Here is a 26,943-nt window from a genome sequence, read left to right on the forward strand (position 1 = left end):
ATAACACCAGCCCTCTTACAACATGAGGGCACACCTGTGCTGCCTGCCAGAACTACTTTATCATTGTCCTAATGACAAACACAGCATTATGCAGCTGTAAGAGCAATCACACTTTTTGCCATTATAAGCAGAGGAAACTGGTAAAGCTTAGTTTATCAGAACATATTTTAGCAGTCAAAACCAGAAGAGGTGAGTACACAGCTGCAAGCAAGGGGCTAGTATGTTAGTCCTTACTGAGGAGGCGCTTCACTTATACCCATCTCTGTTGATGTCATCTTGCTTTTGTCAGCAGCTACTGCACAAAGGCAAGCCTCAAAAACACGTTTGCTTTCCTGAGCAAGGGCGGTTGCAAGGGGTCCTCAAAATCTGCTCATACTTGGCAAGGCATCAGTGTTTACAGTACAGAATTAATCTGTCCACTGACACTTCAGGTTCAGAAGAAAACCTTAGTCCCATTTTGTTCCACAGTCCCCTCTTTCTTCACAGCTGCCTGGATCAAAAGCTGTTGGTTTGATAAAGCAGCGTGTTCAACCCCTAAAAGCAGAGACTGCTTCTCACTCCTCCTGGTAAGCACAGCATCTTCTGGCTCTGCTGCTTGGCTGGGATAAGGCTAACCGGGGCATCTCTGCTGTACCCCTTCTCCTGCTGTCTTGGCTTTCCTACTGAGCCCACGAGCAGTCTGGAAACCAAGAGTTAATCGTCCAACAGCAACCAGGACCCTACCGGGTGAACAGGGAAGTTTCAGTAGTCAGTGTTAGAGCATCACGGAACCCGGTCCGCAAGGTACAGACCGGCTCTAACGGGGAGTCTCTGTGGCGCAATCGGTCAGCGCGTTCGGCTGTTAACCGAAAGGTTGGTGGTTCGAGCCCACCCAGGGACGGCTTCCCCTCCACCGATGCTGGAGGGTTGGAACTAGTTGGTCCAAATTCCCGCTGGTGTATATAAAGAGGGAACAGTAACCTCCTGGAGAATGGTAAACATCATCGAGTTGATGCCTGTTTTGTGGCGGAGTCAGGATGCAGCGAAGGGAAAGAGACAGAAAAAATCTCATGAGAGAAAGTAAAGCGGGGGACAGCAGAGGAGCAGCAAAAGCAGCAGTAATGATTGGGCAAGAGAACAGGTTTTTTTCCAGGCACTGGAAACCAACTGGAGAGGAAACCGACAGCCCTGAGGTGGCTGAAACCTCAAACTTGTTTTCTTAACAGAATTTTTTTGTCATCATCTGGAATTATTTAATCTGCATTTCAAAAGTCTTCCAAGAGACAGCCAACCTAGAGCTGCTGTTCAAACTTCAGCGACTGCAGTTGTTCTCCGACATTCCCCAGATTGTTTTCAGCTGCATCTTGCAATCTCGTTTCCCCTACAGAAATGTATACTCCTAGCAAATTTATTGGGGCTTGCTAATGAGGCATAAAGATGTTCACAACCAATTGCCAATGTCTCATGTCCCTAAATTTCCTACTTTTTTTTGTAAATAGTCTCATTATTATGACTGACACCAAAGCTAATGAGGTAATTAAAGGGTTAATGGTGTTGAAAGAAGTAGAACAGAACTGAGTTACTGCAATCAATAGTAGCTGAGAACTTGAGCTGCAAGAAAAATATGTAAAAATTAACAGAAAAAAAATTATGAACCGCTTTAAGACTTAGTCTGTATACGTTGCACACTTTGTTTATGTCAGGGGTTTTAAATATCCAATTGTTCTGTAATAACAAAAATATTTAGTTTTACAGCAGGCTTGCAGACTAGCCTATCAAAGAGGAACAGAGCTGCATGAGTGAGATGTCCTACCCCGGCCACTAACCACTTCAGGGAAGCCCCAGAGAACACAATGCTGTATGGACCACCAAATGCCAAGGCAAGTGGTTGCTCTGTTGCAGCGGTCTCAGAGTTGACGTTTAAGCAGTAATCCTGAGAAGACAGGGGTTCTCTGCAGCCCCTGTGATTAGCTTATTTACAAACAGAAGTCACAAGTTCTCCTTTTGTGTGTATAGGTCCATTAATACTAACGAAGTGCTCATGCCATCTGCCAATGAGCCATTTCCAATTTCACAAAGCAAAGCAGACAATACTTGCAGGTGTTTGGAAATGCATTTATTGGGCCATTAAATCCACAAGACCTAAACATTGCCGAACAATATTTGCATGTATTCCTGCAAGACAACACCTTCTGAACTAATATCAAACATGAAGAACTCAAGACACTGATGGAAATCAAGTGAGGTATTCATCTATTGCTTCAGTTTTGCCTCTTACTCTGGGTCTCTTCACCTTTGGCTTGCAAATATTCTTGGATTTAGAATCACAAGCTCATCAAGGGATGCCGCATTCCCAGCAGAGATGAGTCATGAGATCCAAGGTTAGCTTCAAGTGCCATACTGTGATGAAGCTTCAAGAACTGAGTTTACTCACAGTGTTTCTACTTAGTCTGAATATTGTAAAGTCAAACAAAACATATTGTTTTCCTTTGATAAAACTTGACATGCTTTGTTTGCAGTGTGATTCAAACTGTCTGAAGGGATTGTTACTTCTTTATATTCAACCCAGTATTAATTGAGACATAAAATGGTTGTTAGATCAAAGCCTATTTTAATAAAATTCCTCTGGAAGGAGTAGCCTGAGAAGGTATTTGGCCATTTCACATTGGATGTTGCACAACCAAACCACGTGGTGAACGAGTGACAGATCTTTCTCTGCTGACTTTAACAATTCTATCAAGATTTACTAGATTAAAGCAACTTGGGTGTCTAAAGCTTATAGCTGATAGACCTGCATGTTACATCCTTCTTCCCTTCTCGCCTGTCAAATCTATGCAGGATTTCTATTATCTGGCAATTGTTACCTTTGTGTGGTTTGGCATCGGTAATTAGATCAACCTGAAAGCTTGTCATTTATGTGTATGGTAATTATCCAGTGTTAGGACCCTACTAAATTTATCCCGTAAGGAAAAAAGGAGTAAAGTTGAGTAAATGTTGTATTCAATATCTGAAATTGCCTTGCTGAGGAAATACTGCTGGCTTCCTCCTAGCAGGTAGAAAAGTAACATGCTGAGCCATTCTCAGAAGAGACCAGGTTAAAGATTAGGCTCCCATAAAGCATTAGAACAATTCCTAAACAAATTTGAAATCTGGGGTCTTTCAAGATTCTGTGGAATGAAGCTGGATGAATGCAAAACTCCTCAGCACAAGATGCAGGAGTTTCTCGGGCTGAGGAGGTGTTCAACAGGGATCATCAAGGCTCTCCTCACAAACTTTGTCACGGTTTTGTTTTCTCTACCACCACTTCACTACCATTAGGCAACTTTATTGTGAAGAACTGTCCCCTCTTTAGGGCAGCCGTCACTGATCAGATTTGAGCATACTTGCCCCTCCTGATGCCCTGCCCTTGCTATAGGGACTCTGTTAGACAGAAAGCAGGGTTGCTTTCCTTCACCCTTTTTAAAATGCTTTTTGGACACGGCCATAATAAAAATAGCACAGGGCAGGCCTGCTGCTGGCTGCTGACACTGGGCAGCGCTCCCAGAACAGGCCTGCACCTTAACCCTGCCCGACCTGTGCCTGTGCGCTGGGGCTGTGCGCCGGCTCACCAGGGACAAATGCAACGTGAAACTCTTCTGAGATCCAGTTGGATAACTATATGGTACATGCTTGCCCTGACAGCTTTCCTAGAACCTTCTTGTTTTCGGGATCCTTTCCCTGCAGTTCAGGTTTTGCATTTTCCCCTCCCCTCTCTTGAGCCCTGCTGCCAGTCCCCTTCTTCCTCACCTGACTTTCCCAAACACCGAAGATGAGTCACTGCTTCCTCCTTACAGTCCATCAAGTGTCTTTTCAAACCTCTTGAAAAAACCACCTTGTTTGAAGCTCTTTCCCCACCCACCTTCCCTGAGGACAGACTAAACCCCCCAGTTTCTCTTGCTGCCCTTAGAGCACCCATTGCTCTGTCGGAGTTTGATCTTCAAGTTCACTGCTCCTAGAGATGGGCATTGTAGAGGCTGTCAGCAGGGAGGATCTGCAGCCACCCCAGGACAAAAAGGATGTAGAAGCTGCACATGAATTTCCCCAGACCCCCTACCTTTTCATCAGTGAGAAATCAACCCCCACTGAAGCTGCAAGGTTCTCACCTTGGCAGTTGCAACTACCCTCAAAGGACTAAGCCAAAACACCGACTTTTACATATGTGTACACATACGTATACATGCGTATAAATAAATAAATAATAAATATATAGGAAGGTGCTGAAAGGCTCAAGATCTTGTTTAAACCTCACCCAACAGCAACACGTGCGCCATCATGGAATGGTTGGTCTTTGGGCCCTCAGTGACTCAGAGCAACGCTATTGACATGCTCCCCACCGGGGCTTCTGAACCAGCTGCAGCTCTCCCTCCCGCGTCTCACGCCAACGCCGGCCCAGCCCAGCTCTGTCTGAGACAGCAGCTTACAGTTTTTAACATGATATAGTGTCACTCTCCAGAGGTGCCTGAGGGAAAAATGCATTCCACTCACCTCATTGCATTGTGTTAGTCTAATGTTTCTCCCTCTTCTGGAATTCAGCTATTTTAAAAAAACTTGACTGTATTAAGGTTTCAGTGTGGCAATGCTTAAGAGAAGAAGGGCCAGGATAAAAGATATTTTAAGGTAAATTTGAATTACACAATTTAGCAAAAGTTTCAGTAATTTTGAAGGCCCTCAATTTTTTTTTTCCCAAAGATTAACTGAGGATGAATTCTTGCGATGATGCGTTTGGGAGTGTGTGTGGGGAGGTCGGTGGAAGGGGTGTCATTTGATTTTAACTCCTCCAAATATTTCACAGGCATTTTGAGAAATGCTCAAAAATAACACAGTAAAATGCCAGTTAGCCGGAAGACACAATGAAACATAGCTGAGAATACTTGGACTTGTAAGCGTTGAAAGAAACCTGATTTGAGTTTTTTTGTCCAAGAAGGGCCTTACTTTTAGAATATCAGACTAAAACTAAATCAGGCCATTCCAAAAAAAATCATAGGGCTCAAATAACTGTTCCAGCCCAGTCAGCATCATCAGTGCCTAGGTTATTTCCAACACACTTTAGACTCCTGAGTAAGCTGTCCCCACTGCCCTTGTGGACAGGAAGCTTCTCCTGCCCAAGTAGCAAAAGTGATGATGGCACGAAAGTCCCTCTTGCTTCTCAGAGGAAGAGGAACGCTACAGACTTAACCTTGAGGAACAGGTACCTGGTAAGTGGCCAGTTGCCAAAAGTTTTAGATAAGCAGAAGACACCCCAAATGACCAAACCGTATTCAGTACCAGGCACTCTGATACAGTCTGACAGAGCAATTGGCCAAGTTATATCAACCCACCATGGCACACCCTGCCAGGCCAGGTCATAGAAAAATACCCCTATCTGCCTGTCTCTGAAACATCTCCAAAAGGCATAGGTATTTCATAGACACCAAGCTCACATGACATTAACTGCCCTGTATGCTGCTGTCCCTGATTCCTCTCTTACTAAGCTGATTCTTTTCTCCTTATGAAGCTGAAGTAGCTCATGGATTCTGCAGGCTGAATTTGAGGCAGACCGAAGGAAATCATACTTGCCCTCAGGGAAAAGTCGGATTTATCAACTGCTAGTCATTTCTGAAGCCCTTGGTTGTATTTAAATAGATTATATAGCATCTCAGTCAGCTTTCTCTGCTAGGGACAGTATGAAACCACACCACTGCAGCAGCGGTACCATAAATCTTGAGTATTTTAGAAAGATGGAGAGCTTCCTGTAAATCAAACACTGCATTCACAGGATACGGCAGTAGGTGAGTTAAGGGGTCATAACCCTCCTGTCCTCCACTTTGGGGCTGATTTTCACTGCAAGGCGTTTACTAACAAGCAGCCATTGAATCTCAGCAGTGGTTGCAGACAACCCCTGCGTTGAGACAAAGGCGTTTTGTGCTCTTTGTATCTTCTCAGTTGTTGGGTGAAGACCTGCCCCACACATCCAGTTGAGTGAGCAAAGACATAAACAAGGATTAGAACAGGAGTCCCTGTATCTCAGGGAAAAAGAGATGGAGCGAGCGAGCGTGTAAACACCAAGGATTTGGAGAGCATTTGGCCCGTGAACTGGGCATCCTGACACAACAGTGTGTATAGTTGCTCATACAGCTGTTAAATAATAAATATCTCAACATGCCCTTGAATTGGTACTCCTAAATATGTAGCTTTTCATTGAAGCAATCAGAATCCTGACTAAAAGATTTACCCTGTGATAGTGTTCCTGTAGAAGTTTTTACACAGTTCATTTGATTTCAAAAGACAGTATCTTTTAAAAGAGCAAGCGCTTTTTACAAAACAACCTTTAAGCTGTACAATGTTCTGTTTGAAATACTGTTGTGCTGTTCCACTTCTAAAATGCCTCATTTATATCTCTGCCTCAGTGTTTATACTCTCTTAAACCAGCAAAATTGCTACAATATTTCCTGCAAAAAGTTTTCACCTTTACTGCTTTAGATTTCTCACGATGTGAAGTTATGAGCTTGTATTATTAGCCTCAATTAATTCGCTACATAGTCTGGGGCCACAGGTAAAAAGCAAATATCCCTTTGGGAAGCAAGTAAAGCACAAAAAAGACTACAAGTCACAGTAGAAAGCACCAGAGGGTTGGTTGTTTGAATTATCAGAAGAAGCTGTCTAAAATGAAAAATTGCCGGTAATTTTTTTTTCTCCCACTACCTCACATGTGCCACTACTGCCTAGGAAGCTTGCAGCTTCAGGTAGGGTTAGTATCTGCCCACAGCGCTGCATCCTTCCTCGCAGGAGCTGCCACAGTGGGTCAGTGAATGCAGCAAGCTGAATCATCAGGCTTTTAGGTGCATTCTCTGGAATGGGATTTATTCATCCCGGAGCTTCCCTACCCTGCAGCGAGCCAAAGGAAGCCTCCTTTCCAGCCTCTGTTAGCAGAAGCTGTTTCGGACACTCAGAACTCAGCGGCGACGTGCAAACTGGTTATAGACCGAAGGATTTCAAATACATGCGGCAGTAAGCGCCTTCCTGCTTCTGACACAAGGCACTGCAGAGCCAGCCGACAACTCTTCTGTTTCTCAACTGTGCGCATTGACAAAACAAACGCTTCACAGTCCCTGAGCCGTCTAAATACTAATTGCTCCCTAGTGACGCTACTCACTGTAACACTCCTGAGATTTTCCTGGCTGAACCGCCACGGGATAGCGGACTCGGTTCGAGTCGGGGGTTGTTTTAGCGCCGTCACAGCCCTACGATTCACTTCCCTTTTTTACGAAGAGTGAGTGGTAACCGCTCCGCTCCCTCACCGAAGTGCTTTCGCACCCACCGGCAGGAGCAATGGCCGCAGACCGCGCTGGGTGCGACTCCCCGGGCTGCCCACGGGTGGACGGGGTCGCCCCGCGGGGGACAAAGCCGCCCTCGCCCCGCCAGGCCGCCCACGCGTAGTATGGTATGGTATGGCACGGCACGGCACGGCACGGCACGGCCCCCCCCGGCGTGCCGCCCGCCGGGCACCGGAGCCACCCGGCCGCTCCCGGTGCCAGCGGGGCACAAGTCCCGCTGCTCGCCTCACCTGCTCCGCTCCCCGCTGCCGCCGCTTTTCCTTTCTCCCGCCCGCCCCGCTGACAGCCCGGCTTTGTCCGCCCGCCCCGCTCCGCTCCGCCCCGCGCGGGAGGCGCCACGTGAACCTCTCCGGGCACGGCACGGCACGGCACGGCACGGCACGGCACGGCGCCCCGAGGCAAGTGTGCCTCTCTGCTCCGGTCAGAGCATCCTGCCCGGCGGCACGTTTCCACGCACGGGGCAGCCAGGGCACCAGCCCACGCCTGGCTGCATTATTACTATTAGGTGGTGCTGTGATTATGTTATTTTTATTTAAGTTGTATTTCCATATTTTCCTTTTTATTTTTTCCCCTCTCCCTCTCCCTCTCCCTCTCCCTCTCCCTCTCCCTCTCCCTCTCCCTTCGCCTTCGACGCACAGTTAAGCTCCGCGCCCACCTCCCCCCGGCGGCTCCCGAGGGAGCGGAGCGCAGAGGCCCCGGGCGCGGCGCTGCCCCGGCGGGCGAGCAGCCCCCGCAGCCCCCGCCGAGCCGCCGCTCCCCGGCCGCCCCCGGGCTGTCGGACGGCCAGCCCCGGCACCGCCGCTGCTGGCCGGCCGCCCCCCGGCTTTCCCCCGAGTCCCCGCGGCTCGGCTCCGCAGCCCGGCGGGACCCGCCTGAGGGGCGCAGCGCAGGAGCCCGCTCTGCAGAGGAGACGCCGGTTCACACAGGCTGTCAGAGATCAGCCCCCGCATCAAACCATCCCACCTGCTCCCCAAAACTGAGCTAGCCCAGGGAACTGTCAGGGCTCTATCTTTAGTTCTTTGCCACGCAGATGGACTGTTAGTCAAGTCCTGCCCACGTGGAGTCCAGTGTTTTACGTTTTTAAGCTCTGTGTCATGTAGCCATAAATGCCCGGGGGAGGTGATTGCTGTGTAGGATGCTTTTTTTCCTATTTTTGCGATGGTAAGTATCAACTGGGGCTTAGAGAAAAAGAAAAACAGTGCAGAGCCTTCCCTCTCTTTTAATACAATCTGGTATTTCCCCCTGGGTGTTATGGCAGGGCATATTTAAATGAAGACAGAATTAAAAATAGAGTGGGGGGAAGCCTCAAAGCTGTGAAGTAACTAATTTGAATTTCCTGTAACCCCATTATTTTAGAGAAGGGACAGCGTTATGCAATCTGCAGGAAATAGTGCCATTCCTCTGAGCAGCTGTGTGAAGGAGCAGGGCCAAGACCCAGCTTCTTCTCCAATGTTTATGGGACCTTTCCTGCCGGGATTATGGGATGCCATGTCCCTAGGGATGCACAGACCCCATACAGACCTGGTACAGCTGCTTTGCTGTGCCAATAAACTGACAGAAAGGGCAGCCTGGAAATGACAATGGGGGATACCCATGGGGCCTCCATCCCTTCCCATTGCTAGGAAGAGAGACAACCCCTGCCTTGGGACCATGTTAGGGCTGAAGCTGAGGGGTTCACCACCACTGAGTGGGTTGAGGCCACCTGCCCACTTTGCAGGGCGCAGAGTGGGGCTCATGGCCACTGGATGTTTCATGGTAGAAGAGCAATGGCAGTGCCGTGCTGCTGGCACCGTCCTGCACTGCCGATGAGATGGGGCTAAAACTGGGAAACCATGAACCTGGGCCTGGAGGTCAAGAATGGTCAGGAGCTTTCTGCAGGTCACAGACACCTTCTGAGGGGGGAAAAGTCCCAAATACAAGCATTCTCAGGCAATACAAGGTGGCCAAGACCTCAAAAACCTGCCACTCGAAGCCAAAGGAAATTTATGTCTCTTTTGATAGCGTCTGAAAACTCCTGAATTCTGTCCTAATCCTGTCATTTCATGTCATAGTGATAAGAAACCTATTTTTGCGCCCACAGAACAATTCGAGGATTTTACTGCATCTGCAGGCTGCATTTACCCGAGTCTGAAGATCAAAAGATATGCTATTTTTGTATGGTCTTCTCTGGAACTCTGCACAGCAGTGTTTGAGGTCCTGGTGGATGATTTTATCATCAGTGTGCACCTGAGCAGTGCTGGAATTGTTATCTTCACTGTGCAGAAGGGAGACTGCAGAGCAGAGAGGCGAAGTCAAGCTGAAAAACTTCCTCTCGTCTTCCAGCACATCCAGTCTAAACGCCCACAAGGCGACCTGCTGACTCAGGAGACCTGTGGTCTGGAGATTGAGCTGCAGGTCCCTGCTGGCTGGTCCCTCTCTCCTGCTTGAGGTTCCCAGCATCATAGGTGAGAAGTGCATTCGGTCTCAGCTATGGCCAGGGCCTTCCATATCTGTCACCTCCAGTCACAGTGGGCAGTGTGGCTCACCCTGTGTCCTGCACACCTGTGATTTCCTAAGCCAAAACATCCCAGTCTCATGGAAATCATCTCCCAGAGCCTTCAGGTACTGAGTGCTCAGAAACAAGGACTTTTAAGACTAGAGAGACTCATGATGAGTTCCATGGAAGGGCTGGGCTGGGGATCTATTGATCATCTATAGTAGCATGGAGGCTGTTCTCTCTGCAGACATCCTCACACGTGTTTCCTTCCCTCAGATGCTTCCTGTATTTCTGTTTTACACCAATGCCAGCACCAGCATAAGGATCATTGCTACAGAAACAGCCACTTCTTGCTGTAGTCCCTCTGCAGTGGATTTTGTTTCCCCCAGCAGAGAGGAGTTGGGGTCACACGTTCCCTAGCATCACGGGGTGCCTGGATCGTGCTAACGATATGTTTGTGGCCATTTGTCATTTTCCACCAATGGTGCTAGTGGTAGCAGCTGGCAGTGGGGTGGGCTGGCAAACTGGCTTTACCTACCAAAACTGTTTTACAGATGAACATTTGTCCCACCTCTAAAACTGGATGCTTGGTAGTTATTTCTCAACAAAACTTGCTCTGCAGCTCACATATGAATTCCTGTTTAGCAAGTGAAAAACCAGACAATGACTCCAAGTTGACAAAGGAAAGGGCAAAGCAACACACTTTCCTTCAAACACAGTAAGAGGTCCTAGCTTTCCTTCAAGCACAGTAAGAGAAGCACCTGCAGATAAGCTGTGACTCGGTCAGGGCTGCCCTGGCACAGAAAAGGCTGCCAAATAATCTGCCCTGCAGAGCCTTAGGGGAGCGCATCCACCTTCAGCCACACTTCACTTGCAGGGAGAAAGGACAGCTTTCAGTTTTTTAAGGGCTCTTCGCACTTGATCTTTAATCACTGATGGAAGAGTTGCAGTTAGGTTACAGGACATAATCCCAGTATAATTTATTACCCAAGGCTTTTTCCTGAACTCCTCTGACCCCGCAACCTCCTTAATGCTGACCCAGTGCAGGGTCATGGCTGAAGAGGGAATATGGCACTTTCACTTTCATTCTTCATAGCTGTAATTAATTACCTGCATCATCTTCATCAGTGAGTGCAGCTAAAGGAGGAACAAAAGGGACATCAATCTCTCTAATGCAGAACTGATTTAGATGATCTTCTGTCAGCATTAGGATCTTACCCGTTACACAAACCCATGGCAAAAGCAAAGTGTGTAGCTGAGTCTTCTAGCAAAGACATGTGCTAAAGCATCCATGTAAATACATCTATCTGAATATAAAACTTAGCACTCCTGCTTGCAAATGCTTCTCTGATTCTTCATTTACTACTTCATTATCTACAGGATGGGATTCCTCAATAGTCACTTGTTTTTTTACAGTAGGCAAAAATGTGTGATCTATTTCCCCTTGAAACAAATGGAAAGAATTCAAATTAGCAGGCCTTATTACAATATATAGCAGCAGCCTTTGTTCACAGAACATATAAAAATCAAATTTGTCTCAGGATAAATAATAGCACTTCCTAAATGTCACAATCAGACAGGTTAAATTGTTGTTTTGCAGAACCTGTTGGAAGAAAGCATTGGTTTTTTCCTTGTGCAAAATTTCCATGTTTGCTGAAATAAAGCTTTCCAGTCTTTCTTTTTTTCTTTTTTTCTTCCCTGACCAGCTGTCCTCCCAAACCACAAGTTTCCCACAAAATATTGTATTTGGTCAAACCTTACAATCTGATATCCAGAAACATCTGAGGAAATCCTCAGAAAACCATCATCTCTTACTAATACTGATTTCTCTACTTGCTTTGTTTGTATGTTTGGTTATTTTTTACCTTTTAAACCAAGTGCCCCCCGTGTGCCTGGAGCTCTGGTCTCAGACCACTTCCCACCCAGCAGGCACTATGCAGTCAACAGGAGGTGACTGTGCCCGGCACCCACAAAAACTATTCTGAAACCCAGTAAGAAGGCAAATGACCAACTCCATTTTAACACACAATCCACCATCACCCTACGAGTGTGCAGCCTTACACGCCACCCTCGTTCATACACAGTGCATCTGCTACCTCTCCTTACAGCTGCCGTGGCGAGCGGAGCAGAGTGCGGGGCGGGGGGGAAGGAGGCTGAGAAAGCTGTACTTCATGTTGTGTTGACACATTAATCCGACAGATACGTTGTACAGTATTTTTACAAAAGGTGTTTTCCCTACTGAAGCCTTGAGAAAACAACCCTCAAATACTTTAGTGGGCTATTAAATTGTTTAGTTGGATATATGCAGCCTATTTTACATGGGGTGTGTGGGACAGAAGCGATATAATATGTCATCTATCATTCTTCATATTTTATAGTGAAGTATATAAATCATCAGGGGGGTAAATCTGAAAAGTCTTACTCAAGGGCATCACCTTCTGTGTTGTGTTGCTCAAAGGCAGGCTTGAAAAGAGCAATTCCTGCCTCGTACAGGGTATGTTGATTTGCTGGTATTGCTGTCCTAATCCATTATTTCTAGTAGGGCCCAGGCAAGACTTTTTGGCACAGTCCTCCCCTTGCTCATTTACCTAACTTGTTTGCCTCAGGGAAGGACAGTGTTATGTGGTAATTGCCTCAGCCCAGTTGCAGCATTAAAAATTAGGTTCTTAGCTGTATCTACATATTTTCCCACTCTATCAGCATCCCTGGAGAGCAATCCCTCTTCTCTAACCCCACTGTGGCCTTGATATGCCCAATCACTGGAATGAATGAATGAGTTTTAAGAACGCATTTAATTTAAGGGGTACTATCAGGAGGTTAGATCCAAGTATGGCCTTTCAAAATGGTTCTCCTGGGGGTGAATTTTTCAAGCTCTGAAACAGTCAGATAGTGGTGAGAAATGTATTCATTCAAAGGGAACCAGCAATGTTTGGGAAAAAAAACCAACCCAGATGCCACACTCAAGGTTTTTACCAGAGGCTATGCAATGGTACTGTTAACCAAAGTCCTTTAAAAGAAAATTCGTAAGTACGCACCCTGTATCAGGCCCACATCTAAATGCTTTTCTGATGAGGATGCTTTCTTGAATGTATGCCATATCCCTAATTTCCACAGGGATGCCCAGGTCCATCTTGGGCAGTCTCTTCTCAGTCACCTTTGACCTTAATATTTCAGGACTTGGGAGTCTTCCCTTTCATTAGATGGAAGAAGTCTTCATCAGTGAGAACCTGGCTAATTAAGTTGGTTTTCTGCTAAAATTGTGTTGTTGAATCTTTCAGAGTCTGTGAAGTATGAAAGCTCTTTGTGAGGCCGATGGCTGCTTTCCTGATGCCAGGGGGACTTCTGGATTGTACTGTCATTACACAAAACGGGAAAGAAGTAGGCACCTCAAGATTAAATTTAATCTTTGTCATCAACAGCAGAGAAGTATTAGCCAGCAGTCCAAATGGGCTGGCAACAGACTGTTGTTTGGAAGGTGTTTATACTGTAAAAAGGAGGTAAGTCTCCTTGTTTTGGTGAGACTACAGCCCCACTGTGGATGGGGACAGTCCCCAGCTGCTGGGACCTGCCTGATGATAATCAGGGGAAATAAATAGACTGAAAAAGAGAGGAGCAGTGAGGCTGAAGATCTCCGTTCCTTGGAAACTTCACCTACCCGGAGGTGGGATCTTAGTGATGTCTGTGGAACAGAAGCAGATGGCTGAGCAGATACCGTCTGTGGCACCTAGCAGTGGAGACAGATAGTACCTACCTAAGTGTGAGGCTTGTCCCTGTACCCCATGGCACAGCACCATGGGAAGTGCTGTTCCTGAATAACCTCAGGGAAAGCGAAGGTCTGACAAAAGAGTTGCTAATGGCAATGTGCCATTATACAAGGCCTCCTTACCCTCTATAGGTGGCCCCCAAACCGTGTAAAATTCAGGAAATCTTTTGCTTTGAAGGGCCAGGCTTATCCTGATTACAACTGGAAGAAATTCTGCTCCCTGAGGGAATAATTAGAAAGCTGAGCTGAAACTCGTGTTGAACACACTTTCCCTTTACAGTGGTTTTCCTTTGCAACTTGGAGGGTAATTCTTCTTTGAAAACATTGTGCACATCTAACTATAACAGATGCTGGAGAGAGCTATGCCATTCTTCCCGTGACTGTCATGAACGGAAGCAATGAAATGAAGGACAAAGTGAGAAGCCAGCTCATCTGAAAAATACCCCAGTTTTTTTTCTTCCTGTAAAGCCAAGGTCATTTCGGGTTATCATAGCAGCAAGATGCACTGCCATACGTAGATGCAAAGTAATGCACTTTCCTGGTATCATGGGTTAAAAAGATTCAGTTTATGGCATCTGACATTGTTTTTTTCTAAATAAGGAAGCATGAGTAATCAGAAATCTCCTGTTTTTGTATTACCATAGAAACAAGCCATGTGAGAAGTAAATGAACTGTGTATACAGCGCTGGATCAGGTCTTACTGAATCTGCAGGAATAAAGCTAACAATGGTGCAAGAGTCCAGGGGACTGAATATTCCAGTCAGCAGAGCGTTGAAAACCCCTAACATTGTTCATCCTGCCACCACGTGTTTCTTTGTTCTCGATGAAATTAATTGTGCGCACTATTGGTGTATGCCCATTTGGCTTTGTCTTATAGTAGTGATTAACAGTAAGAGGAAAAAAAATTGATACATTTTTCCTGTCAGGCTGTAGATTTTCAATGAGTGGGTCACAAATTATTTTGCTGTATAAAAGGTGAGGTTTTATTAAATATTACTTTTTAAAATGTGTATTCACACCAGTAACTGTTCATCCATTAAGTGGGTAATAAGGGAACTAATGACAAGTGACTAAACCTTTTCCCAGAGGACTGAACAATTTGCATAAGCAATGCCTACCTCCACAAGCTACTTTCTCTCCCACAAAGACAGTAATTTTTAAGTTAAATGTCACATGTGAGGAACACTCATAAAAGAAAATACGGAAGGAATACCAGACTCTTAAGCAAATACAGTTGTTCTTGAACTTAAAAAACTCCCTGATTGTCATTTGCATAAAAATATAAATATTCATACCATCCTAATAGCACAAGAAAGAAGTGAAATTGAGGTCTGTATCATGACTGCTGAGCTGAGTTGTGGCTTCAGTTTGATTGAAAACCCGACATAATGTTTGTGTAGGGTAGAAACTTGCATAGAAGTACTGACAACACACATACCAGTGCAGTTAAAGTGATGTCAGTGAGGAAGTGATCATATTCAAAGAGGTAGTAAAGATCTCTGAAGAAAGATGGATTAGTATGGTATGGTAAGTGCAGTTCCGTTTGTATGGGATGTCAAGGAGTTCTTTTGAAATGCTGTCATACATGCAGAAAAACACAAGTCTGGAGAGTTACAAAGGGCAGATTCCAGAAGTTTTGGCTTTGCAGTGCCCCACTGATGCTATAAGAGCAGCTTCCCCTATCAGTTGTGGTAAGAAAATACATCCTGTGTCCTTGCCCTGCCCCATTGCCTCCTTTCTCTTCTGCACACCATATGCACTTCACTATGAGTAAGCGCTGTGGGTAGCACAGCACTTCAGTAACTCTGGCAACAACAGACTTAAATTGTCATGGTCTGTATTTTGCAATGATCTGAATGTTTTGGCAGCAGTTTAGCAAAGGGCATTATCCTTGGCATGGGTTTGGCTCTGCTGACAGGAGCAGGCAGTGGCTTTGCAGAGGGAAGGGCTGGTGAACCTGAGGGCCACGTTACGCGTGTGCTAGGGAAGGGTTACGCTGAACGAGCTCGGGGCTGGTCCTGTTGACTGAAGGGCTTTAGCACCTGATGTGCATTTGTATTTGTAAATGCATTGCATCATCTGGATTGGTTTCTTCCAAAATGAATCCATTTTGTGGCTTCTGCACCTGCTGCAGAGTGTGAAACAAAGCCCAGTGGGGACAGCCAGGTGAGTCCCTGTGGGAACACACTCTTGATGTGAACTAAAACCCTCATGTCAACACGTCTTTTACTGACTGGGGCTGGAGTTCCCAGCTTCTATAGACAGCAAAAAATGAGCAGAGCATTTCAAATGAGCTGGGGAGAATCACCATACCCCTGCAGAGTTTTGACACCTGCAGAGTTTCAACAAGAACCAAGTTGCCAGAAATAAGAACTTAATTCTTAAAGTCTAGCTTAAGCATACTTCAAAAATAATTAGTTGTCTAACATCCTGAAATCAACAGAGACATCTAAATAACTCCAGAATTTTGTTAGTATTTGGCACACATAAATATATTGGCCTGTATTCTCAAACAGCGTCCAATTTCTGATGATGATAATAAGGAAAGTCAGATTAGTCTTGTCTCTTAGAACCCATCATTCTGGTTTTAATTACTTATTTGCCTGCAAAGAAATATAACTCTTTCATGGTATTTCTTGTTGGGCTGGAAGTTTGAAAGGGAGCATTGCTGTAGCAGACACAGAATATACATCATAGGCTCAAACTAGGCAAGAAAAAAAAAATTACCATACAAACATTTTTTAATTATTGGGACGTGTTGCTTTTGACTTGTTATAAAGGACATTTTCTGCATTGAAGAGGAGAGTTGTCTGGGAGGAAAGCCAGGAGTAGCAGTGGTAGGAGGAAGAAAGGGGAGAACTACACAGATATTTTTGTTACAAATTGTCCAGAAAGTGGCTGTTTGTAATGGCTTGGTTAAACAAATAGTACTCACAATTCTCTGCACTGCAGATGACCTGATAGTAATGAGACTCCATGGAAAGACACACAATAATGGTAGCTATTGCTTTTTACTGCTCCATGTGCTCTGGGGGAAGTAAATATAAAAAAAACCCAAACAAACCCAAAATAAAACCCTCTCAAATACTCCTCCCCATCCAACACAATTATGTTTTAAAAACTAGCTGTCTACAAAAGAAAGCTTCTTTCAGCTTCATGAGTTGCAGAGTAAGTATTGTAAGGAAGATAAGTCCCTGCATTTGGGCTGGAGCAGGCTATCTGTCCTTTGCACACACACAATCATGCTCCCTTTGCCCTCCAGCTCTCTCTGTGTCTCAAATAAACAACCCAAGAGAGAAGTATAGGTCACGTATGTATCTGTCATCTTTGAGCTGCTCCATGTACCTCATGATTAGAAGGTGTTGCAAGACAGCAAGTCCCCGAAGGCAAAAGTGGCTGGTATTTCATTGCGAGGCTGGGGTCCTCCCCTCTGCAGCAAAGATGGCCCCATGTCCCAAGGACAGTGACTTGCCCAACCCTGCCAGTGCCTGAGCTTGCTGCTTCCGTGGTCCCACAGGGACATACGGGAGCAATGTGAGCTTGCAGCACATCACTGCAGCACCGAGCTCTGGGTCTTTCTCTTGGTGCATGTGATACCATTGTCTGTCCATTGCACAACCAACCAGGAGACCTGGAAACCAGCTGGAGGGAAGCTGGTACCTATGCTGACACAAGATATTCAGGGAAGAATTTCAGGGGTTAGTGGCTTGTTTTCCATGGAGAGTACCTCTGGCATAGTGACCTGAGGACTGATCGCTGCTCTTGGATACGTGAAACGTAACTCATGGAGCATGTGCCCCACACAAGCCATGAGTTACAAAGCAGGTAGCAGCTCTGGATAACACCTGTATGCATTTGACCTGTGAACACTCAATCAAAGAGGCTCTCTTCTGTGTAGCTTCAACACACTCCCTGTGGTGCTAAATTACCCCTGACTTTGCCACCGCCTGTACAGAATGAACACTCCTGTGCAGGGATAGGTCTCTAGGTTGATTTAAATCAGTCACCCAAACAGTTCTACCAAAACACTCAAAGCCCTTTTCAGTAACTGGAGCTATTCCATGATAAATTTCAGCTTTTGGCATGGAAGAACTTCAGCTGTACAGATATGTTGAAAAGTTATTAAAAACAGAAAAAAGACTCTGTATTTTTCCTTTTTTCCTAGTTTTTACATTTGAATTGAAATGATCTATGGCAAGGTAGAACCAGAAATACTTTATTTAGAAGCTTGAAAATACTACTGAAGTTTGAGGAGTTGAAATAAAAAATGGAGCCTGAAAGCCTATCTGGGTGATGAGTACAGGTTGACCTAAAATTGACATTTAGAATATTTTCATCATATCCTCAGGGCTTGAAATTTCTACAACAGTTGTAATGATTCAATAACAAGTGGATCTTTTTTATTTCATAGAAGTGAAGTTGCAAATGTGATTAAATGCTTGTACAGCACCATCTAAACTAGATTTTGTGTGTTCTCTATTGCTAATAGGTCAACAGTGCTGCTTTCAGTATCAATATGGCTAACTCTTGCTATTTTATTGTTTCACAGTATTATGCTATTTTTCATTATGAATATAAATTCATGGTGCATCTGGATCTGGTTTCTCTCCCCTAGTCGCTGCTAAAATAATATAATACCAGAGGAAGAGCTACACAGAAAGGTGACCAGCTGGACCAGAGATGTGGTACCACTTCTGCTCGATGAGTGACAAATAGACACTCTACAGCCAGAAGAAAAGGCAAGTGAGGGGATATGACAGACACCTCTATTAAGTCCTGAGCAGTCCTGAAAAAGTAATTTGGGAGTAATCACTTGCTCTTTCCCAGAACAAAGAAATTTGGGTTAAAACATACAGGTTCTAGGCAGCAGATTGAGAAGAGATGCAAGAACAAATGTGTTCTTCACGCAACAGGTATCTAAGTTTTGGATCTCATTGCCACAGGATGTTATGGATCTAAAAGGCCTAAAAGGATTAAAATTGATTGAATACATTAATGGAAGGGAAATTCTCAGGGGCTGTTGAACACCAAAATGCCATCTCTGGTGCAGGCATTCCCTGAGTTGCAGTCACAGGAGGCTGGTAACTATATTAAGAGAATGTCACTACATTACTGCCTATTTTTATATTCTTCCCAAAGTAGGTAATATTTTTTACTGCCAGAGACAGGATCTTGGGCTAGCTGGACCTTGAATCTGATCCAATATATCTGTTCTTGTGATCTTACATTAATTTTCAGTAGGAGAAAAAAAGAGGGGATATTTTAGTACTCAGGACTTCTAAACTTCGAATCCTCTAAGTTCAGTTCCTGGAGTTGAGAAAAAAAAATATCTTACAGATATCAAATCAATGTAATGATTTTTGAGTGATTTGGGATTCATGATCAACTGGGCTATATTGCATCATAAACCAGAACTTTGATATGCCAAAAGAGTCTGAAATAGAGCACAGATAATAAACATATTCACAGCTGTTTTCTGATAATCTTGCAGTACAATAGATTGCACCATTGTTTTGGTGCAATCCCTGATTTTCAGATAAGATTCTGGCAGCATTATAAAACACTAGTCCTTTCTCCACCCATATTTTTCTTCCAAGATACCAAGAACCAACTGAAGATCCTTGGCAGTTTTTTACAAATTGTTCAGGACCTCCCTCCACTAAGTGTCACATTTGCCGTTTTATATTGTCAAGTATAACTTCACATGACTCAAACTAACAAATTCTAATTGGAAGATTAAGAATGTTATTTGTTCTACTGCAATTCTGAATCGAAGAGAGAATCAAGGAATGAAGTCATTAATTTAAGCCACAGCATAGTACTGTATATAGTTTTATTTTCCCCCTCCTCTTTCATTTGAAGCTCTGATTAATAAGTCATAGTCACAGGGGTCAGAAGGGAGAGAGAGAAAAAAAACAGAGATTATTGTTCAAAATTATCAGACTGTACAGGAAGCAGATTTAACCATCTCTTTGATTATCTCCCCTGGCCAGGATGAGATATAGTCTACAGTTCATGGCTCACTCCTCATAACCAGTGAGGCAGAAATGCAATGTAATGAAAATTGATCTATAGAACATACTCGATTGGTGAAATATGAGCAAAGAAATTACTTCTGAAGAAAGTGAAAATCAAGAGCATATACTAGCACAAGCAGACCGATAGACAGACAGACAGGCAGGTGTTATTTTTTCTTCCGGAAAAGCAGACAGGGTAAGCACTGAATGCATTCACCAAGCAGAGTTCATTGCTTCACCTGCCTCTAAATCTTACTATAGATACTCAACTACAGAAATAGAAAAGCAAAAATGAAACCCCCCAATTGATGATAGTGCTTTTTCACTAATTATCAGAAGATGACATTTTGGAAAAATGAAAAGTGGCTTTACTGCTAAAGAAGACCTTGTTGCAGCAAAATATATCTTCAGTTCTACGATTTTCCTTCAACTTCTTTCTGTGTAAGCCAAGGCACATCACCGAAGTTCTCCTTCTTCCATGTTTTGTATTTGTAAAATGTGGGTAGTAATACACTAGAATTCTGTGAGAATCAACTTAATACAGGGAGTGCTTTGATTTCCTTGGGCAACAGGTTTGTAACAGCACAAAAATATGTTAGGGAAATAAATGCATTCCCTCTTATCTGAAATGTGGATCTCTTACGTGGTCACTTGTATGTTCTCAGCAAAGTAATAACAAATGATCTTCCCATCTGTGCAGGCTCACTTGTATAGTACGGAAGAAAAATAACTTCTGTTGTTTAGATGAGCAACGAGAGAACATGGAGCAAATAAGGATAAGCAAACACTCAAGGCTAAAGCCATGTAACATTCAAGAGCATGCATAGACTGAAATGTTATGGACTACTTTAAGAAGGGAAATCATAAACAATTGAGTCCAGTTGTAGAGAAATCATGGGGAGAAAAGGGGTTAAACTTTTGAAATATTTTTTTCATTGCAAATAGCTCAAGGTATTTCTATGCATTATTTTATTCGGAAAACATTTGTTGTTCCCTCTGGGGCTGCTAAGCCATCTCTGGGGATTTCCTTTTTCCATGCTACCCCCTATTTCAGCACCTACACATGCTTACAGATTTTTGCAACGATTGGTTTCTATGACTATTTTCCTGACAGACTTCTAATTGAAGGCAGAATGATAAACCGCAGCAAGCCCTATCTCCGCAGACCCGCTACTGCTGCTTCAGAAAGTCAATCTGTCTGCACAGCCTATTTTTGTGCTGTCCCTGAGCCACTACTATGCCCTGTGCAGGATTCATAAATCAGAAGTGAAGGCTGCTGAGAAGCAGCTGGCAGTGTTTCTGCCATGATCACGGCTGGCTCAGCAGCATGGCCGCACTCCTGCACCACTGCCAGCGCTGGCATTGTGGCTGGTCCTCCGTGGTACTGCCTGTGGCACAGCCCCACCAGCCTCGGTGCTGGGGGATGCTGGGCATGGGAGACACTGACGAGAGGGCATGCAGCAACGGGGAGAGAGATACCACCACCTTCACTCCTTTCTGTGACTTGCAGGATACATTTGCTCATTTTGCTCCTTTGTACTGAAGATCAGAAGATTCCATGTTCCCTGATCCCAAAAGGGATGCTAAAAGAACAGAAAAGCAGCACATAGCAAAATGTGTGAACAAATCCTGCAGGACAGTAGGGCTCCAGACAACGAGCAGGCAGGTACAGCTCCTGAAGGGACCTGTTTCCGCTTCATGTCAGGATGAATTTGGCCCAGAGATCTCAGCCTTGGGCTGATCCGTCCCTTTGTTTTCATGTTCCCCTCCAACGAAAATCAGCTAGCAGCCAAAGGTCTAGAAGGCAGCCTTAGTCTCTTCATTTTCATGTTGTGTTTCGCCCCCTTTGTCTCTAAAGAACAGGAAAGCCTGCCAACAGCACACAGCAAGTGGGCTTGTCCATAGCCGTGCCAGTGCTGGGGTGGCCTTGTGCATGATCTCACAACCGCTCTGCAGCTAGACCAGACACCCTGTGATTTATGTGGTTTGGCACTGAGATAGCAATTCCTCTTGACATGCAATTTGGTGTGAGAGAGTAAAGAGCTAAAAATGCTGCAATGGAAGAAATCTGCTGAAAAACAGGTGTAAAACTGTGCACATATTCAGTCCCAGGATGCTGCAGGAGCATCTAAGGGTGGATTTTTTAAACCGAAGCACAGACTTGCATTAATGTACCTGCCAGTACACAGCTAATGAAATCTGCTTGACACTTCTGTCAGCTCCCTGCTTTTGAGGTGACAGATGCTTGTTGTTTTCTATGTCATGTGCTCGTAGGTCTTGAGCTAACGTTTGTGGAAGACGGTGGAGGACACTCTGTCTTCAGTCATCCATGAACCAGGCCCAGAGAGACACTGGGGCTGATGCACGGCATCTTGCCTTTGGAAACACATGGATGTCTGGCAGGTTGTAATTTCTTCTTGCTGAAACAGTGATGGCTGAAAGTATGCTAATGTATTAATATACCATATTATTTTCAGGCTTGCATGCTGGGCCAAGGTAAACACTCAGCAACTGAGTCACCTCGATTTGAACTTTTCTCTCTTGCTTTGAAATTTCACTTTACATTCTCACGATATCTACCACTGCTGCTGTGTTTATTCAGTTTGTCGTGTGCCTCAGATTAACCTACAGTTCTGATTTTTCACAGTCAATGCAGCCTCACTGACAAATGGGAGATTCCACGCCCAGCATTACTCATTCACAGAAGAATGACTAGAAGGGCGCTCCGAGGCCAAAGGAAGCGATGCCCGGCCTATTTTCTCATTTGCTTTTATTCAGAGCACTTCCATTGTTTCTCTTCCACTTACAGAACTATTGTTGTCTGGGGATTTCGCATGAACTAAAAATAAAAGCAGAAGAACCATCCCCAGCTTCTGAAGGAAAGATGCTCTAGGTTAGATCCTAGCACATGGCCATATTAAGAGTGCAGTGACATGCTCTCCTTTGCCACCAGCGGGATGTGGAAAGCAACTGGGAACAGTCTGTCTTTCTCATCAAAATCCCGCAAATTCACAGTGTCTTAACCCGAGTTTTCCTTCAGTCTTGGATGAACCTGTGCACCATGCAAATATGCATGTGGGGATTTCTGTATTATCCACCATTTTTGATCTGTGTGTCTTCTCTGACAATCTCTGCTGGACCTGTATTTACGTTGGAGAACTCAGAACCACTTCTAAAAGTGTACAAACAGAGATCACAGTGGTAACATGCAAAAGTCATGTAGGTTTTGAGTTTGTTTTTAAAACCTGATTTGAGCACCATGACATAAAGACTAAAGTGTATGGCAGCTGACAAAAGGACAAGGAACAAGGTTAAAAGAGTAAAGGAGGAAAAGAAAGACGACAGAGACTTTTTTAGATACTACATTGTATAAATTATACTTGAATTCTATTGTCAAAAGAGAAACAAAGTGAAATGCTCCATCCCAGTTGTGGTCAGATGATGCACATGGAGATTTGGTGACATATCCATACCCAGGGAACTTGCAGCACAGGTAGGAACAACCCTTGTCTGGGAGTACCTTGACTGTTCAAATGTTTTTAACTTGCTTAATAAATCTTTTCAGTCCTCTGGAGATAGGACTGTGGGTCAGGATTGGCCTTGCCAAGGCTGTAGAGTCCATCAGTATGGCTGAGATTCTAAAAACTATTGAAAAGTGTAAATATCGTTGAGGATATTGGCTAAGTTAGTAGTGGAAGGGAGAGTAAGCAAAGAGGACTAGCTATGCTAACATTCGTGTTAAGCTTTTGAGCTTAGATGTTGTTTCAGATGTTTAAGAAGGCAGAAATCAATACTTCCACAGCCCCCTATGCTCCGGGCCATTGCCCCTGATCAGTTAGGTCTTGGGCTACCCTCTAACCAGCAGCAGAACCAGTAGTGCGGCTGTGGGCAAGCTGACAAATGCCTCATCTTGTGTAAGTCAATAGCAAAACTCATTCAGCAGCCCTAACATTTTCCCCAGGATGTTTTCTCAAGGTTTTTATTGAGTGCTTTGCTTTCACAGGTACCTGCTCCTTCTGCCTTCAGTCTGGTACACAACTGGGGTAGAAAAGAAAAGTTTTAGCTTCAAAGACTTTTTTCTCCTTACCTGTTCCCATCACCAGTGGCTGTCTGTCATCAGGTAGAAGTAATACTCCTTTGTACTGTATGACCTGGATAGAATTTTGCTTGCTCCTTATATTCTAACGCAGTACTTGGAAAAAAAGAAGCACTCCAAAGCCAGCACTGTTCTTTTGAAAACTACAGAAAAAGAAAATTGCATTAACAAGATCTTTCAAAAGAAGATATATATTTGTCTGTCAGCTTCATGTGCCAAAAATTCTATCCTTTTTACCAAAAACTTTACACATCCTACAAGCTCAGAATGTTACCAGACCTAGAAATGCACAATGAGGCCATCCTCCCAAACACAGATGACTTTGTTCTGTGCATCTTATGCAACAGTCAGAACTGTGTATTAAAGACTGGTACAGGAATCTGAACAAAAAGAAATTTAAGCTGAAATGAGTAAAGATGAGAAATTAAGGTTCAGTGAGATAATGTCTTCCCTGGGCCTTAATTTCCTTGAACTGAATATCTAGAATCAATGAAAGCTTTGCACCCCTGCTTCTTTACTTGTTAAACAGAGCTAATTCTGCTGGTTCGCCTCTGTAGAGCACACTGTGCAGTAACAATTGCCAAGGATTAGCTCAGATAGAATGATTCCTAAAGACCAATCTATACATTCATTCAAAGACATGCTAGTCTTCCCAGAGGCAGCCTGTGGTGTGAGAAGTGCTTTTACTAGGAAACTAAACTAGTAATGAAAACAACAAGAATAACAAAAGCCACCAAAAAAAAGGGAAAACTCTTCTTAGTTTATGAATTAATAGTGTTTTGTTGTATCATTTGATGTAAATGCTGTCAGTCCTCAGGGAACATGACCTCAAAACCAAAAGCAAGAAGTAACTCCCAGGCCTTGCCAAACCCACTTCTCACAAAAGGCAGGCTAGGGAGGCCAGAAGGAGCTCTCTTAAAAAAATCACTATTCCTAAATTTTATTTTCATGGATTTGCCTTTTTTTTCTTTTTTTTCCCCTACAGGGATAGATGTGGAAAGTTAATGGCTGCCCAGCAGTGAGAGAAAGCTCTGCTGTGTTTCCTTCTTCTGCTTGCTGGAAGTCCCATTTACACAGAGTTCAGACTAACGCTGGGGGAGGATGGTTTTCTTCACTAATTTTCCTCCCTAGGGTGGGTAATGATTTCCCAGAGCTAATATGCCCTGACAGATGCAGTCATACTAGTGCTTGCACTCTGCATCTCTGTTGGCCAATTGGGGTCATGGTTTGGAAAGCTGATCTCTTAATCATTTTATCTGATGGATGTCGCCTGCTATACATCGACAGTTGTTTGAGGTACTGATATTGACCTCTTCTGTTCTCGCTGATGCAGGAGACAGACTTTCTGTGGGGCTCAGTCAGCCAGACACCAGGGTGTATGTGACAGTGTAGCTGTTTGACAATTGTCTTATAGATAAAAAACTGCATTTGAATTTTTTTGGCACGTTGGTAATTAGCAGACGCCAAAGCTCTGCATGGCAGAAGTCCCATGTAGTATTGCACATCGTGACTTCTGTAGGACTTTGAGCTTGATGAACAGCAGATTACTTTCAGCAGACACAGAACTGTGATAGATCAGAGCTGCTAACAAGCAGTAAAAAGCCAACATTTTCCCAGAAACCAGAGGTCCCTCCTCCGAGAGGTGGCAGGGCTGGTTCTTGCTGCAGCAGGGTGCACAGGGCAGTGGCCCAATGTCTGGGTGATCCCCCCAAGAAGTGCCTTCACCCATACCCTCCATAAAGCTCCTCACTGGTGCTGCCTCCATCTGGGACGTCCCTCCCGCTGCTGGGAACACGCTGGAGCTCCCTTGCTCTCTGGGATGCTGACATGGGGCAAGGCCAGGAGCTACATGATGGTAATGAGGCACTGGAACAGGTTGCCCAGAGAAGCTGTGGATCCCCATCCCTGGAAGTGTTCAGGGCCAGGCTGGATGGGGCTTGGAGCAACCTGGTGTGGTGGAAGGTGTCCCTGCCCATGGCAGGGGGGTTGAATGAGGTGACCTTTAAGGTCCCTTCCAACACAAACCATTCTATCGTTTTATGATTCTATGCAATAGTTTTGAAGGCAGAAGTGTCCCAGGGGAGGATGTGCAACAGGGCTGCAGTTGCTGCCTTCATTATCCCACTCTGGCACAAACAGCCATAGAAGGAAGACCCACAGAAAAGGAGGATCTAAAAAGATGTGTGGATATGGCAGGTTTTATATGATCTATTAGTCTAAACAGCTCCACAATGTGGAATTTTACTTGGTATTAGTGGACTTTTACATAAAAATTAAAGTAGTATTTAGAGCAGCTAGGAAAGGATAGAAGCTTAGATCTGAGCTGTAGCCTCAAGGTTAATGATGTAGCAGAAGCTCACAGGCTAAACCTGGACTGTTTGCTGCACTGCACGTTCCCTTTTCAGAAATGTGAAAATAGTGGAAACGGTGTCTGAGATGAGTCAGAAATACATTATTTACATTACTGAAGCAAATTAATACCAGGAGGTATATTTCCTTTGCAAATAGGCCTCAAGAGATTGATCTAATTAATTACTTTTGGCTGTACAGAACTGACCTTTCTGCTTCCAAGTCACCACAGCAGAGAGACGTCTGAGTGCAAAGGCTGAAACAAGTGGAGCTGCATCAAGAGAGCGAAGCTGGAGTATACACTGAGCCTGGGATTTGGGCCAAGGGCATCTCCTAGGACCTGTAATGATGGGGTGCAGGTGGTAGCTGAGCTCCTTCATGAGCACTCAAGGGAATGAAACCTTAAAATAGTAGTAACAGCAGCTGATACAGCAAGGTGCGGCATGGTGCTTTCATGCGATAAAAATCAATGTTCAAAGTACACAAGTGGCTAAATGTAATCCTATGAGAAATACAGAAATCACTGATTTGAATAGTTAAAATTGTAGGCTGGCTGAGAAAGTGACTAACCTTTAAAATAGTCAAAAGCAAGTAGCTTCAGTGGCTTCAGCTGTTACTCCTCATTCTGGGGAAACAGGATCTGAGGTGGCGACAAATTATTAGTAGGTGCAGGGAACCACATTACTCTTGCTAAAAATACACTGGTAGCATGTCTCAAGAGACTGTAGAGAGGACAGAAACATCAGGCTTTGTGGCTGTTTGGCAAAATTAATTTTGATGTGAGACCTGAAGGTTTTTCTGCTTGCCTTATCCCCTGACAGCACCAGGTCTGTGGGGGCAATAGGACAGGTCTCGAAACAGGACTGGTGCATGCCTGGCTACAGCTACCCTAAGGCAGCAACGTTCAACCC

The 26,943-nt window shown here is 44.5% G+C and overlaps 1 protein-coding gene and 1 long non-coding RNA gene across 2 annotated transcripts in view; one reads left to right on the forward strand and one right to left on the reverse strand.

Annotated features, from left to right (window-relative positions):
* The window catches only part of MAPRE2 (microtubule associated protein RP/EB family member 2), a 99,937-nt gene extending 92,322 nt beyond the window's left edge, over positions 1–7,615 (reverse strand). Inside the window, exon 1 of the mRNA XM_080381510.1 lies at positions 7,562–7,615. The gene's annotated coding sequence lies outside the window, so the exon portion shown is untranslated. The remainder of the gene's footprint in view (positions 1–7,561) is intronic.
* On the forward strand, positions 1,045–16,499 carry LOC308061487. The gene is made up of 3 exons (XR_013927249.1): positions 1,045–7,438; positions 8,362–10,532; positions 10,563–16,499. It is a non-coding gene; the product is annotated as an uncharacterized lncRNA (long non-coding RNA).
* Positions 16,500–26,943: the final 10,444 nt, after the last annotated feature.

This window comes from Falco punctatus, assembly GCF_963210335.1.
Source record: "Falco punctatus genome assembly, chromosome: 3".
NCBI classification, from domain to species: Eukaryota; Metazoa; Chordata; class Aves; order Falconiformes; family Falconidae; genus Falco; species Falco punctatus.